At 42.9% G+C, this 13359-nt stretch overlaps 1 protein-coding gene across 3 annotated transcripts in view; it reads right to left on the bottom strand.

Moving 5' to 3' along the window:
* The window catches only part of LOC125467419 (transmembrane protein 150A), a 93647-nt gene that overhangs the window by 8491 nt on the left and 71797 nt on the right, over positions 1–13359 (bottom strand). The window lies entirely within an intron of this gene.

The following is a 13359-nucleotide window of genomic DNA, read 5'->3' as shown; positions in this document are numbered from 1 at the left end:
TACTGGAGTCAGAAATAACATAGTGTGGAGCTGGAGGAGGACAGCGGGCCAGCAGCACAGAGAAGCAAGAATGGCACTTAGTTCCTTCAAACAGCCATCTCAGATAGGATGGGTGAATGGTCTCCTGAGCAGTGACTATTCCAGGATGTTACATATGGCTAGAATGTGGGAATTGGGTGCTGGGTGTCAGGAAGTTATACAATGGAACTTCCAGGGAGGCATCCAATCAGAGACGGCATCCTAACATTTGATATAGGTGATAGGTCAGGATGGAAGGATGGAGGCTGCCTTTCTGAGAGTGGCAGAGAGAACAGATGGGCTTTGGAGGGCACAGGGACAACATCCCTATCTCCAGCTCCATTGCAGAGAGGCAAGACTAATTGATAGCTCTTCCAAAGGGTGAGTACAGACACATTAGACTGAATGGCCTCCTCTTTGGTGCTGTAAGATTTGGTCATTGTCCTTACTGACGTGCTGTGCATACACAGCCTTAATGATTTGTTCAGCCATTTCATATGATGTTTTTGGGCTAGAATTATCAGCATATCTCTTTAAGAATGATATCAAAAGGCCAGTTAATAAATGTGTCCTGAAGTCCTCTCATGGCAGTAATAAAACTTTTCAAAGACACAACGAGGGTATTAACATCAAAGTATAAATGTATGTGTGTGTGTGTGTGTGTGTGTGTGTGTGTGTGTGTGTGTGTGTGTGTAAGTGCATGTGCATGCGTGTGTTTGTGCATGTGTGTACGTGTGTTTGTGCGTGTGTGTGTTTGTGCGTCTGCGCGTGTGTGTGTTTGTGCGTGCGTGCATGCATGTGTGTGTATGCATGTGGGTGGTCAGGTTTTAAGACTGAGAATTTGTTTAGATCTGTACTCCAAGTGTGAGTCTCTTGCATTACAATCACTGCACTGGTGTTTAATGAGTTAATACAAAATCCTGAAAATCTCAATCCAAGTGTAGTCAGTGCAACAGTCACAACAGTTACCGGCAAAAACATTTCCATATGCTGAGGAGAATATTTACTGTTCACAATTCATTCAGACAAAAACACCTCACAGAGTGTAATTATTTATAAGTAACTACTTATGAGCCTTGGCCAGGACACTGGGAGCAGTCAGTTCCAAAATCTTTAAACTGTGAGCATTAAAAAGGCCACTTCTGCCTTTCAGCTTGATCTTTTTGATCTCAGAGATAAGCCAGACAGAAAATAGTTCCAAGGTTTCTTTTCAGGTGGCCTGCTGTGTAATATTGAGGCAGCAGATGTGAATCAGTCCAGACGCTAATCCCTTTGTTTCATCTACTAGTTTTCATCTTACACTTAGACTGAAGTTCACTTTTGAGGATTTTCTTTATTTGTTCTCAGGGTGTGAGAGTCACTGACTAGGCAGCATTTAGTGCCAGTTCCTAACCGGCCTTAAGGTATTGGTTGTAAGTTTACATTCTGAAGCATAGTGGTTCATGGATGGTAGGGACCTGTTCGAATGGCTGTTTGAGGGTTGACCCAGTGACAATGAAGGAATGGTAATATAGTTCCAAGTCAGGCTGAACTGTGACTAAGACAGGAAATTGCAGGAGATGATGTCCCCATGCCTCCGCTGCACTTGTCCTTCTGGAAGGTAGAGGTCATGGATTTGGATGGTGCTGTCTATGAAGTAATGATCTTCCAAACGGTGTTGTATAAGCTAATGGTTCTGAAGGAGCTAACACCGGAGCTGAATTTAGCACCACTCAATCTGATGGTGTCACACAGCCTTTGGCTGGAGGAGAGGCAGCAGCTCAAGGTCCAAAGGCTCTGGCTCCTGACAATCTCTGTAATAATGCCAAATCAGTGAATGCAACTTGGACCTATTACTATTGTGCAATAAGTTACATACTGTTTTGTAAGACAAGTGCCTCTTCTTGTTAAGACTCAATAGTGGTCCATCCTCTAGTAGGGTTCTCTGACACAGCAAAGAAGGCAGGATTGGTGGCAGCACTCTATCCCAACCACCAGTAGTTGGCACCACAATATGCGATAGCTGGTACACATTACTATGGAGTAAATAAATGTTGAAGGTGGTGATCGATGTCAGTCAAGCAGGTTGCTTTGTCCTGGATAGTGTCAAGCTCCTTGACTGTTGTTGGAGCTGCACTCATCCAGGCAAGTGGAGAGTATTCCATCACACTCCTGACTTATGCTTTGTAGATGGAATCATTGTACCTCTACAGTGCAGATAAGAGGCTATACGGCCCTTTGGGTTCACACTGACCCTTCAAAGAACAACTCACCCAGAACTGTAGCCCAGCATTTCCCATGACTAATCCACCTAGCCTGCACATCCTTGGACTCCACAGGGCAATTTAACATGGCCAACCCACCTAACCTGCACATCTATGGACTGTGGGAGGAAATCAGAGCACCCAGAGGAACCCCACAGAGAAAAAGTGCAAACTCCACATAGACAGTCACCCAAGGCTGTAATCGAACCCAGGTCCCTGCCGCTGTGAGGCAGCAGTGCTAACCCCTGTGCCACCCCTAATGTTTCAATTGCCACAATTATGCTGGGCTTTTGTGAGGCCACACCCTGAGTAATGGGTGCAATCTTTGAGGTGCAATCAAAATTTAAGGAAAGATACATGAGTACAGTCCAGGTTCATGAGACTGGCCCCTAGAATGTGGTTGTCTTATGATAGGAGGATGAGTAAATTGGATCAATACTGTTTGGGTTTCAGAAGAATGAGAGGTGATCTCAATGAAACATTCAAAATTAGGGATGTTTAACTGGGAGAGCACAGACATTGCTTACTGTGGTCAGGGAATCTCGAAACAACTCTCAGGATAAGGGGGTGGCCATTTTGGGACTGAGCCATAGAAACTACAAGCATAAGGTAGAGGGTTGGACATGGTGGGATGCTTTTTGGAGGGCTGGTGTAGACTTCATGGGCTGAATGGCCTGTTTCTGCACCAGGGATTCTATGATTCTTTGGTGATTGTACTTAATTCCTCCACATTCTTTAGTATTAATGGGATGTTCAAAGTAACTTCCACCATATAGAGGGTGTAAAGTGAGACTGCTTTATAGGGATATTATACAGTGTGTATAATCGGGGTGGGGAGGGTGGGTTGGTGGTAGAATTAAGAAGCTCTGGAGTACAAGATGTCACCCTCCAAATCATTGACAGAATGTGCCAACAGTTTGATGGTAGAATTCAATAATTTTTGAGGGCACCTGAGCAATGACACACCTTTTGCTTTACTCCACGCTGCTTTCCGTGGAGTATTATATATAGAATATTTGAATTAATTTCAAATGCTCATTATAACCCACTTTTCAAAGGGTGTACAGTGGACGAAGCAAGCTCAATAACTGTATTTATACTCAGATAGTAGCCAGGAGGCAGAAAAGGACCAAAGAAGGGCTAGCATTCCAAACTCCCTTTTTCTTTCAGAAGCATTTGAAGAATTTTGTTTCCTATTTTCCGTGCCACCATTTATTGCTTGACCCTAGTTTATCCTTGTGAAGGTGGTGGTGAGCTGTCATCTGGAACGCCTGCCATCCACTTAGCGTAGCTACCCCCGCAACGGTGTTAGAGGGAGGGTGTTCCAGAAATTTGACCCATGTTTATGTCTGTTGGACTCCAGCTTATACAGGAAATGAGGAAGCCTGTCAGTATTATTTGTGGCTGAGAAAGTTAGGCTTACACAGTTCAGTCCCCTTTCCAGTTTCAGAGAAATGGGTAGAGTCAAGTGGGAAGACAGAAAACTCAGCTTTCAACCACCTGGGGATGGTGGGACGGAGGGTAAATTGTCAACAAATTCTATCGATGATTTGGAAGGGGACATCCTGTATTCCAGCTAAAGACCAAGGGAAGGTCTTTGTGGAAACAAAGGGGCTCATGGGATTTGGGATGCATGGCATCGGGACCCACCTTACCAGAAGCCAGACAATGGCAGCCATGTTTTTGCAAAGAAAGCCCCATAATTTTCTGTCCCTTCCCCCCATGCTCGCAGTCCAGTTAAAGACAGCAGGGGGTGGAGTCTCTGGATTCTGGTAACCCAATCACAGGGCTGGCAGCTCAGGCATCTTGGAGAGATAGCTGCAGCTGAGGCAATTTGGAGACATTGAGGGCCACTCCAGCATACATATAACCTCAAAGGCATGAACTACAATGAACAATTCAGAAAGGCCAAGCAAACAGACCCTCCCTGGCAGTAAGTAGAGGATGGTGAAGGGTAAAGGAATGAATAAACAACAGGCAGGAAAGAGATTGAAATTTTTGGTCTGATAAAAATAAGGATAGGTGGAATTTCCACTTTTACTGTGGATACTATAATGCTTTAATTCTGGCTAACATGACTTAAATATACAAGCAGATCCTGTGCTGACATGTTTCAGTGTTGACTGCAATTACTATTCAATGGAAGGCTCCATGATGATTATCAGTGATACTGTAATGATGGCATCATCTGGCACTTTATTATAGAAACTTCTATTTCATCCCTTCAAGAACCAGAAACTCAAGATACTCTCACATGAAAGGCTACTTCACAATTCCTGAGGATCAAGTTCTACATTTCCCAAAAACAAAATAAAGAACTGCAAATGCTGGAAATCTGCAATTAAAACTGAAATTGCCAGAGAAAGTCAATAGTTCTGGTAGCAACTGTGGAGAGAAAGCAGACTCAATGTTTCAAGTCCAGTGACTCTTCTTCAGAACCGATAGCAGCTACATATAAATATATATGTATCTCACCTTTTCCTAGCTACTATTCAGAAATAGTCACTGGACCCAAAATGTTAACTTTGCTTTCTTTCCACAGATGCTGCCAGAGCTGCTGTGTTTCTCCAGCTATTTCTGTTTCTGTTCTACATGTTCCAGTCTGTTCATGGCAGACTTGGTTAGCATTGTGATCTGTGGTTAAACTCTATGTGCATTTGTATAGAACTTGACAACCTGAAGTGAGCTTGGGACCCCAAGTGGGGTCATGAGCTAAAACTTTGGGATAGCAAGTTCCAAGGCAGTAAGGGCCACCTCCATCGGCCCCCTCCCAATCCCACCCCGCCCCGTTCTCACTGAGGGGGTGCAAAAACGGTCAAGCCTTTAAACAGTAGGAAAGATTTTGGAAGTACCTGCGTTCTTTATTCATTCATTCTAGGATGAGGACATCACTGGCTAGGCCACCATTTATTGCCCATCCCTAATTGCCCAGAGGACAGTTATGAGTCAACCATTTTGCTTGGGGTCTGGAGTCACATGTAGGCTAGACCAGGTAAGGATGGCAGCTTCCTTCCCTAAAGGACATCAGTGACCCAGATAGGTTTTTCCAATAATTGGCAATGGATTAGACTCTTAATTCCAGATATTTATTGAGTTCAAATTCCACCATCTACTGTGGCAGGATTTAAACCCAGGTCCCCAGAACATTATCTGTGTGTAGCAAGTACCTCAAGTATATTAAGTACCAGTGTAAGTTATATCTCATCGCATGGAGTCAACTCTTCACTATCCGCAGGGAAGACAGGCAATGTTTATTAAATAATCATCAAAAGGATAAATGAGGCAAATGTCAGACTTCTATCCAAAAGGATCTGCAGCAGAGAATAGCTCAATATCTTTGACTGATATATGATGTGCATGGTTTAGGGTTATATTCATTAGAGTTTGGAAAAATGAAGAGGGATCTCATAAAACCTACTAAATTCTAACAGGACTAGACTGGGTAAATACAGCAAGGATGTTCTCAATGACAAGGGAGTCCAGCACTAGGGTATAAGAACATAGGGTAGGCCTTTTAGGACAGAAATGAGGAGGAATTTCTTCATTCAGACAGTGGTGAGCCTGTGGAACTCTTTGCTACAGGAAACTGTTGAGACCAAAAACTGAAGACTTTCGAGAAAGATGCAGATATAAGGCTGCAGATATAAATACACATAAGCAGATATAAGACTGAAGGGATCAAAGGGTATAGGGAGAAAGCAAGAACAGGTGACTGAGTTGGACAATCTGCCATGATCACGTGGAATGGCAGAACAGAACTGAAGGCCAAATGGCCTACTCCAGCTTCTATATTCAACGTTTATGTGATCTATAAAATAGATAGATATTCATTATTCCATAGTTACAAGGTAGGGCATAAATTATACCCTGGTTGGGTTTGGGGCGGCTGTAAGACTTTGCTTTGGATATATCTGGGGTATGGGTTGATGTCACTGGGGTAAGCAGGGAATGGAGCTGTTGCTCAGTAGCCCAGGCCAATTTGGCCACTCGGAACAAGATCACTGTAAACATGGAACATGGAGCAGGAGAAACATTTTTTTTTGTGGTCAGGCAATACAGAAGTGCACAATCCCAGCATTGTTCTCTGAGCCTCAGTCAGGCTGGATCACTCGAAACGTTGGAAGCAGTTCCTGGCTCAGAGCAGATAAGGTTACAATTTGGTCCAATTCGCTGCAAACGCCCCTTTTGTCCATGGGCTCAGTGTTGACACCTGTTGTTCCACCACTGTTCTATTTATAGTCAGAGCGAGCTGGGCATTATGTAGCTTACGAGCACTAATCTAACCACAGGCAGAATTATCCACTATGCAGCAACTGTGCCAAATCAAACAGTCATAACCAAACCTTTATTTGCCTGTATAGGGGGTTACAGTGTGCTGTGAAACAGGAGGTGCTTGCAAACAGCTCAGTGGGCCCACTCACCACAGACAGACAGCTTAGAAAGTCTCCAGACTGAATGCACCAACACACTCGGCTGCAGCTGTAATCACAAGCTGCCCTTTCACTGCTGACTGCCATCACCTTTAACGCTTGTGTCCACCTTGTCTTAGAGCCCAACTCTTGAAAGGAATCCCTGTGCATTCAGATTGCTGGGACTTGTAAAGGACAGAGGCCTGGCCCGCAGATGTTTACAGAATTTCTGGAATGAAATAACTTTACTGTTGCAAAACTACTACATTAAAGCGGCAATGACTACGAAAGGGAGAGCTGGACCTACAGCAATGTGGTTGGCTTCTTTGGCCAGTTAAGAGTCAACCACGTTGCTGTGGGTCTAGAGTCACATGTAGGTCACACACCCAGTAGGGATGGCAGATTTCCCTCCCTAAGGGTCATCAGTGAACCAGATGGGGGTTTCTACAAAAGTCAATAATGATGACCATGAGACTGGGGGTTCGATGTTAGGAGTCCCATGCTTGGTTCGCTTTCGATGGTAAGGCAAATAAATGGCGCTAAGTCACCAGCTCACTACCTTCCGACCCATCCCTGAGCTCACCCCATAACATACATTGATTTTGAGATCCACCCACCATATGTCAATGGGTAACAACAAATAGTTATGAGGAGGTGAAAGCATAGTGGTAACGTCAGTGACCCATAATCCAGACAGGCAGAGTCATATCCTGGCGACGTGGGCTCAAGTCCCACCATGACAGATGGTGAGATCTGAATTAATGAAAATCTGCTCTAATTGTGACCATGGCAGGCCAAGGAGCATCCTGGGAGCACAAAAGCTGACGTTTCGGGCCTAGACCCTTGGGTCTAGGCCCGAAACGTCAGCTTTTGTGCTCCCAGGATGCTCCTTGGCCTGCTGTGTTCGTCAAACTCCCACAGTTGCCATCATCTCTAATTGTGACCATGTTGGTTTCTACAAGAAGCCATCTAGCTCATTAATGTCCTTCAGGGAAAGAAATCAGCACATTACAGCTAGAGGGAAGCACCTTGTTCTTGGCTTGTTGGTTCCAACCAAATTCTCTGCTGGTGAGGGCGGTAGAGTTGGTGCTGCTGCTTCTTTATACATTTCTACACTGGATTGCAATTCAAGATTTTATTAATCAAATGTCAATTCCACCAGCTACTCTCGGCTTTTATCTGTTTGTTCGTGCGATGCTTCAAGGCTGACTTCATTGCCCAACCCTTGATGCTCTGAGCAGTGCTTCTTGGTGCTGTCATAATCAGCAGGGAATGAATACCTCATGGCATGTGATATCACTTTAAGAGAGAGCGTACTAACGAGCAAGGATCCGGAATGTAGAAAATGTGGCACAGTGGCTCAGTGGTTAGCACTGCTCTCACAGCGTCGGGGACATGAGTTTGATTTCACCCTCAAGCAACTGTCTGTGTCAAGTTTGCACATTCTCCCTATGGCTGTGCGGGTCTCCTCCCACAGTCCAAAGATGTGCAGGTGAGGTGGATTGGCCATGCTAAATTGCCGATAGTGTACAGGAATGTGCAGGTTAGGTCCATAAGCCATGGGAAATGCAGGGTTACAGGGGTAGGGGACTGGGTCTGGGGGTGGTGCTCTTTGGAGGGGTGGTGTTGACTCAGTGGGCTGAATGGACTGCTTCCACACTGTAGGGATTCCAGTAGCATTGTGAAAACTTGCACAAGTGATCAGAGATGAAGACCAAAGATTTCAATCTCCTATACAAGTGAAGGAGAAATATCATATCTTTCACTCTGTTCTGACTTTTGTCAGTAGGGTGACCATCTCCCTTAGGAAATAAAAAGAATTGAGGAAATGTCTCCAGCGGTAAATTTTGGCTTGTTGGAGCATTTGTCTTTTCTTTTCCAGATTCTCTTAAACTAAGGCAGAAATCCACTTTACAGCCACATGTCATGCAATTGTTTTTGCTGCTGGACTGTCCTATTTTAGTCAGAACATCCTTATCAGCAGCACTAAGTAACAAAAAAGTTCAAGACTCCCAAACTGACACAATAATGTTATACATACAGGATGGCCATCAATAATTACAGTAAGGAATTCAATTCAAAGTAAACTTCTTTAGCCAGTTAGTGTTTAGAATATGAAATTGGTTACTGTGAAGTAGGTGTGTGATTTATCTATATTTTAGTTTTGTTTAATTTGAGTCTGAGTTTGAGCTAGTGGCTAGTTCTTAAACTTCTGTACCTAGGTATGTGTACCTTAGATGCTGCTGTGTATTGGAACATTGCAAACTTTTCACTGTACACCTCTGCTTTGGTATTTGAGGACCACAAAACAATAAAGTCAAAATCTAAAACAAAAACTAAAAACTAGATTTTAGTCTGTGTATTTCAAGGAATTTAATGACTAATATCAATTTTACGTAGGCATGGTGGTTTATCTTAAAAACAACAGTCTGAGAGATATCGTTCTTGGAAAAGTTGAGCATTAGGCTTTCAGTTTAAAAGGTTTGGATATTGTGTATTTTATTAGCTAATGGAAAACATCCACGGCTCAGGAAAGAAAAATGTTAAGGTTTTCAGTCTGATAGTTTGCATAAGTCTTGGCTGAAGCTGAATATGTAAAACAGATACTCGTGTGCATACGTGTGTGTCAATTCTTTTGAAAAAACACCTTTTCTTTTTATTAGAGATAATGGGAACTGCAGATGCTGGAGAATCCAAGATGACAAAGTGTGAAGCTGGATGAACACAACAGGCCAAGCAGCATCTCAGGAGCACAAAAGCTGACGTTTCGGGCCTAGATCCTTCATCAGAGATGCTGTGTTCATCCAGCTTCACGCTTTGTTTTCTTTTTATTATTTTATTATTTTCTTTTTATTAACTGTGTCTATTATCTTGTGCCAATTTACGTGCTGTGGTTTCTTGGAAAATAATGCCTTCCTTGAGTGCTATGGCTTTAAATTTAACAAAGTTTTGAGGATATTGATGAATTCTTCTAATTTTGCTTCTGTATGAGTCAGACTAACCATGTCAACATAAACACAAAATGTTAGTGGAAGGTACAGCTGCCACAGTGCCAGTGGACCACGCTGTCATTAGAGTGAGAGTGAGAGAGAGAGAACTGATGGTGGTTTCACTTGAGGGTCACCACACCTCAGGCAATGGTTGAGGTTGAAAAGCAAAGTCCTTTGTGGTTACCTCACTGGAACTGAACCATACTGTTGGGATCACTCTGCATTGCAAAGCAGCCATCCAGCCAATTGAGCAAAGCAACCCTCCACGAGCAAACTATGACATCCAACAATGGAATTTTTGAGAATGAATTGGCTTCTCAAAGCCAAACAGTAGCAAGTCACAAGAATTCACCCCATAGATTTAAATGTGTATGTTTTTTTATATTTGAAGATACTTGTTGTTTTATTCAAAAAGCACACAATTTACAGAAAGTCAAAGTGGCAATTTATAAATTCCTACTTGAGAAATAAAACCAATCTGGCTCCAAAACAAAACACAAACAGATTCTAAACAAGGCCTCACACCGAACATGCATTGTCTGACCTAAAATGTCACCTCTCCTTTACACTGATTAAACCTTTAGTTCACTCAGGGCAGTGACTTGAAAGAAATTCAGGGATTTACATAGAGGTACTAATCAATTAAAACCTTCTAAATGATTAAGGATTTAACACCATCTTAATACATCCTCATCAGTGATGTGACGCTTTGATCTTTTACTTATAATTTCTATATCTGATACAACCTCTCTCGCTAACACCTGAAGAAGCAAAGGTTCCAAAAGCTTGGGTTTTCAAATAAACCTGTTGGATGATAGCCTGGAGTGGTGTGATTTCTGACCTTGATGGAGTGAGGTAGCAAAGGCTTAAGTTAAAGCATGACTACTAGCAGGGACCTTTTGAGCCAAATGACCCATTTCTGTGCTGTCAATACAGTGAGAGAATTAATATGTTGAATTATTTTTTAAAAAGGCACTGGTTTGAAACAGTTGCTTTAAATAGGAAGCAACTTAAGTTCCTAAGCCAGGTTTGTTCTATTTGAAGGCCAGATGTTCATGGAAAACTGTGAGGTGCATTTAAGGAGAAGATTTAATGTCAAGGAAGCAATCTAGGCACAGAGTCAATTTTGAAATTAATCTGACAATCTCAGTGAGAACTAACCATACAGACAGTAAAAAAGGGCACAGCTGGTAAAACATTAAGTTGAGCCAATTTCTCAAAGGATAGTGATAAAATCTATCTAGAATCAAATTGACAGGAATCTTATTCACAGTAAAATATCTTTCTGATTCGTAAACTTTGTGTTATATACAAAACATTAAACATTAAAGTAACACCAACAGCCAGACAAACTTCACATCTGAAGTTAAGTACGTGTCTTGAGGCCATAGCTGTGAAAGATAATCAATGTTCTTGTACTTAAACCACTAGGCGAGCTGTTAAACTGAAGCGAACAGAGATTTCCTTAATGAGGGAAAAACCTTTCTAAGTCTCTAACATTGCAGTTCAATTAATAACAGCTCCACATTTCAACATCTGTGGAGACACTGCTTGTAATCTCATTTCTCCAAAACTAGTTTCTCTCATTTGGGCTCACAGCAGTTAAATGAGGAGGTTGGAGGAAATGATTGCAAAATGCAACACATCATCTGACGCCAGTTCTGGGAAAGAGAATGGTAGTAAGGCATTGTGTATGAAACAGACAGATGATTATATAGCTCCTTGCCAAAAGCCATAGGGCTAACAATCCCACTCCACTTTAACAGGCTGAGTGGCCTTATGTGACGGCTCTGCAACTCTGCAATCTTTGTGCAATCTTCTTTCCATTTTGTCAATACTGTCCTTGTCACTGCAAAATGGTAAAAAGAAACAGCTGGCTGACACTGAAACCTCTCTTGTACTCAACTTTGGGAGCTGAGCTAACATTTGGACAACGTGCATTTAAGCACTCAGAATTAGCAGGGAGAGGATCTATAGTCAGGGAGTCAACCAGGCTGGGCAGGTAAGTGTCATTGATTTGGAGTGCAGTCTATGGATCGTACGGTTCGGAGGGAATGAATGACCCTTTTCCTATTTCCATAGCTCTTTGGCTGCTGTTACCTACACAGAGACACACGTTTGTTCACAGAAGTTTCCTTTGAGGCCCATGGTGGAAGTTCAAACATATCTTGTTGTTTCAGTTACAAATACCCCTGAGCAACATGAGGTTACAGCTGGGTGTACAGTGCCCCCTGGCCTTGCACCACCTGTCTGTTAGTTGGCAAATGAAACCAGGTTCAAGGAGGGCCATTTAACACTGCTGGCAGCACGATATTGGAAAACCATACCCCCAACTCTACACTCATTGTGCTTATTGCTGGTGAGTAAGTAAAGACACTGTAACTGAAGTGTACAGTAATTGGCTGTTGTTCTGCTGAAAGCAATGATCAATTTACAACTGACCCTCTGCCCATCTGACTAATGTTCTGGCCCAGAAAGCGGGTGTAAACACTGAATGCTTTCAGACAGTATTTCTTCATCTGTTTCCCTGTCAAAAGGTTTAACTCATCTTACAAAATCATACCATCTCAATGGAAGACGGAAGCCATTCACAGCGATACAGGAACTGCAGTGGGCCATTCTGTCCCTTGAGCCCACTGCACCATTCAACTAGATTACAGCTGATCTCAAGTCCATTTACTCATTAAGGATCAATGTCCTTCTACATCCACAGGGTCCATCTGAGCTATCTGAGTTCATCCCTCTATGATGACTGCAGCTCACAATTGTGTTCTTTGAACAATTGCAGGTGTCCTGTCTCCATTACTCAGACTGGAAGTTGCTCTGCACATTGGTCAGTTCCTATGTTCCAATTTGACTCCCTTACCCAAAATGGATGGTAATAACTTCAGGATAGGGCAGTGACCTTCCCAATCCTTTACCAATAGAGACTGCGACTGGTGCCATTTGAAATGGATTCCCTTTCGGCATGGAAGTGGACCCTGACTGCCATTTTAAGGCAGAAACTAGTTGGAGGCAGAACAGTGGAGCCATTTGGCAATGGAACAGAAAAGGTTCGCCAGCAATAAAGCTGAGAGAGGAGCTACTGTTTCTCTGGGACAATAACCCTCAGGAATTGTGATTAATCTCTCCCAGCTCATCTCATTGCCCATGCCAATGACCTATCTTCCTACTAACAACCTTTCAACAAAAAGAATCAGCCTCATGGTTGAATGTCTATCTCCCTTATGTCTCACTAATTGGAACTGGGTGAAATTTTGAAGGTGCTGCCTAACCAGAGCACTGTACAGTTTAATCATTATCTACTTCCTACGCCCATCTGTAGCTCATCAGGCTTTGCTGGTTATCATGTTTGAGGAACAGCTTTTGTGCTAAATCTGTTCAGCATTTTGGTCCTTTACCCTATTGTGACACTACTTGTGGAATATGTTCTTTATTTTGTCTCTTTGTTGTGCAGTCTTTTTTACTCATCGGCATTAAATTTCAATCGCCTTTCCTCGGTGGACTTAATGAAGAAAAAGCTATTCATTGTCGAGAGGCTGTCACCGCCCTGGGCACTGCAGCCTGTCTGAAAAGGTCATCCGTCTCTCAAAGTCCGCATTGTCTAGTGTGTGACACAGGTGTCATACTGAGGGAGTCCTGAACTGTCAGGGATGCTGTTTTCCAGATGAGACCTTAACTTATTCCATTACGAGAGAT

The sequence above is a fragment of the Stegostoma tigrinum genome, chromosome 37 (assembly GCF_030684315.1).
Source record: "Stegostoma tigrinum isolate sSteTig4 chromosome 37, sSteTig4.hap1, whole genome shotgun sequence".
Lineage (NCBI taxonomy): Eukaryota > Metazoa > Chordata > Chondrichthyes > Orectolobiformes > Stegostomatidae > Stegostoma > Stegostoma tigrinum.
The sequence above is the reverse complement of the archived record's forward strand: the minus strand, read 5'-3'. Positions and strand labels throughout refer to the sequence as shown.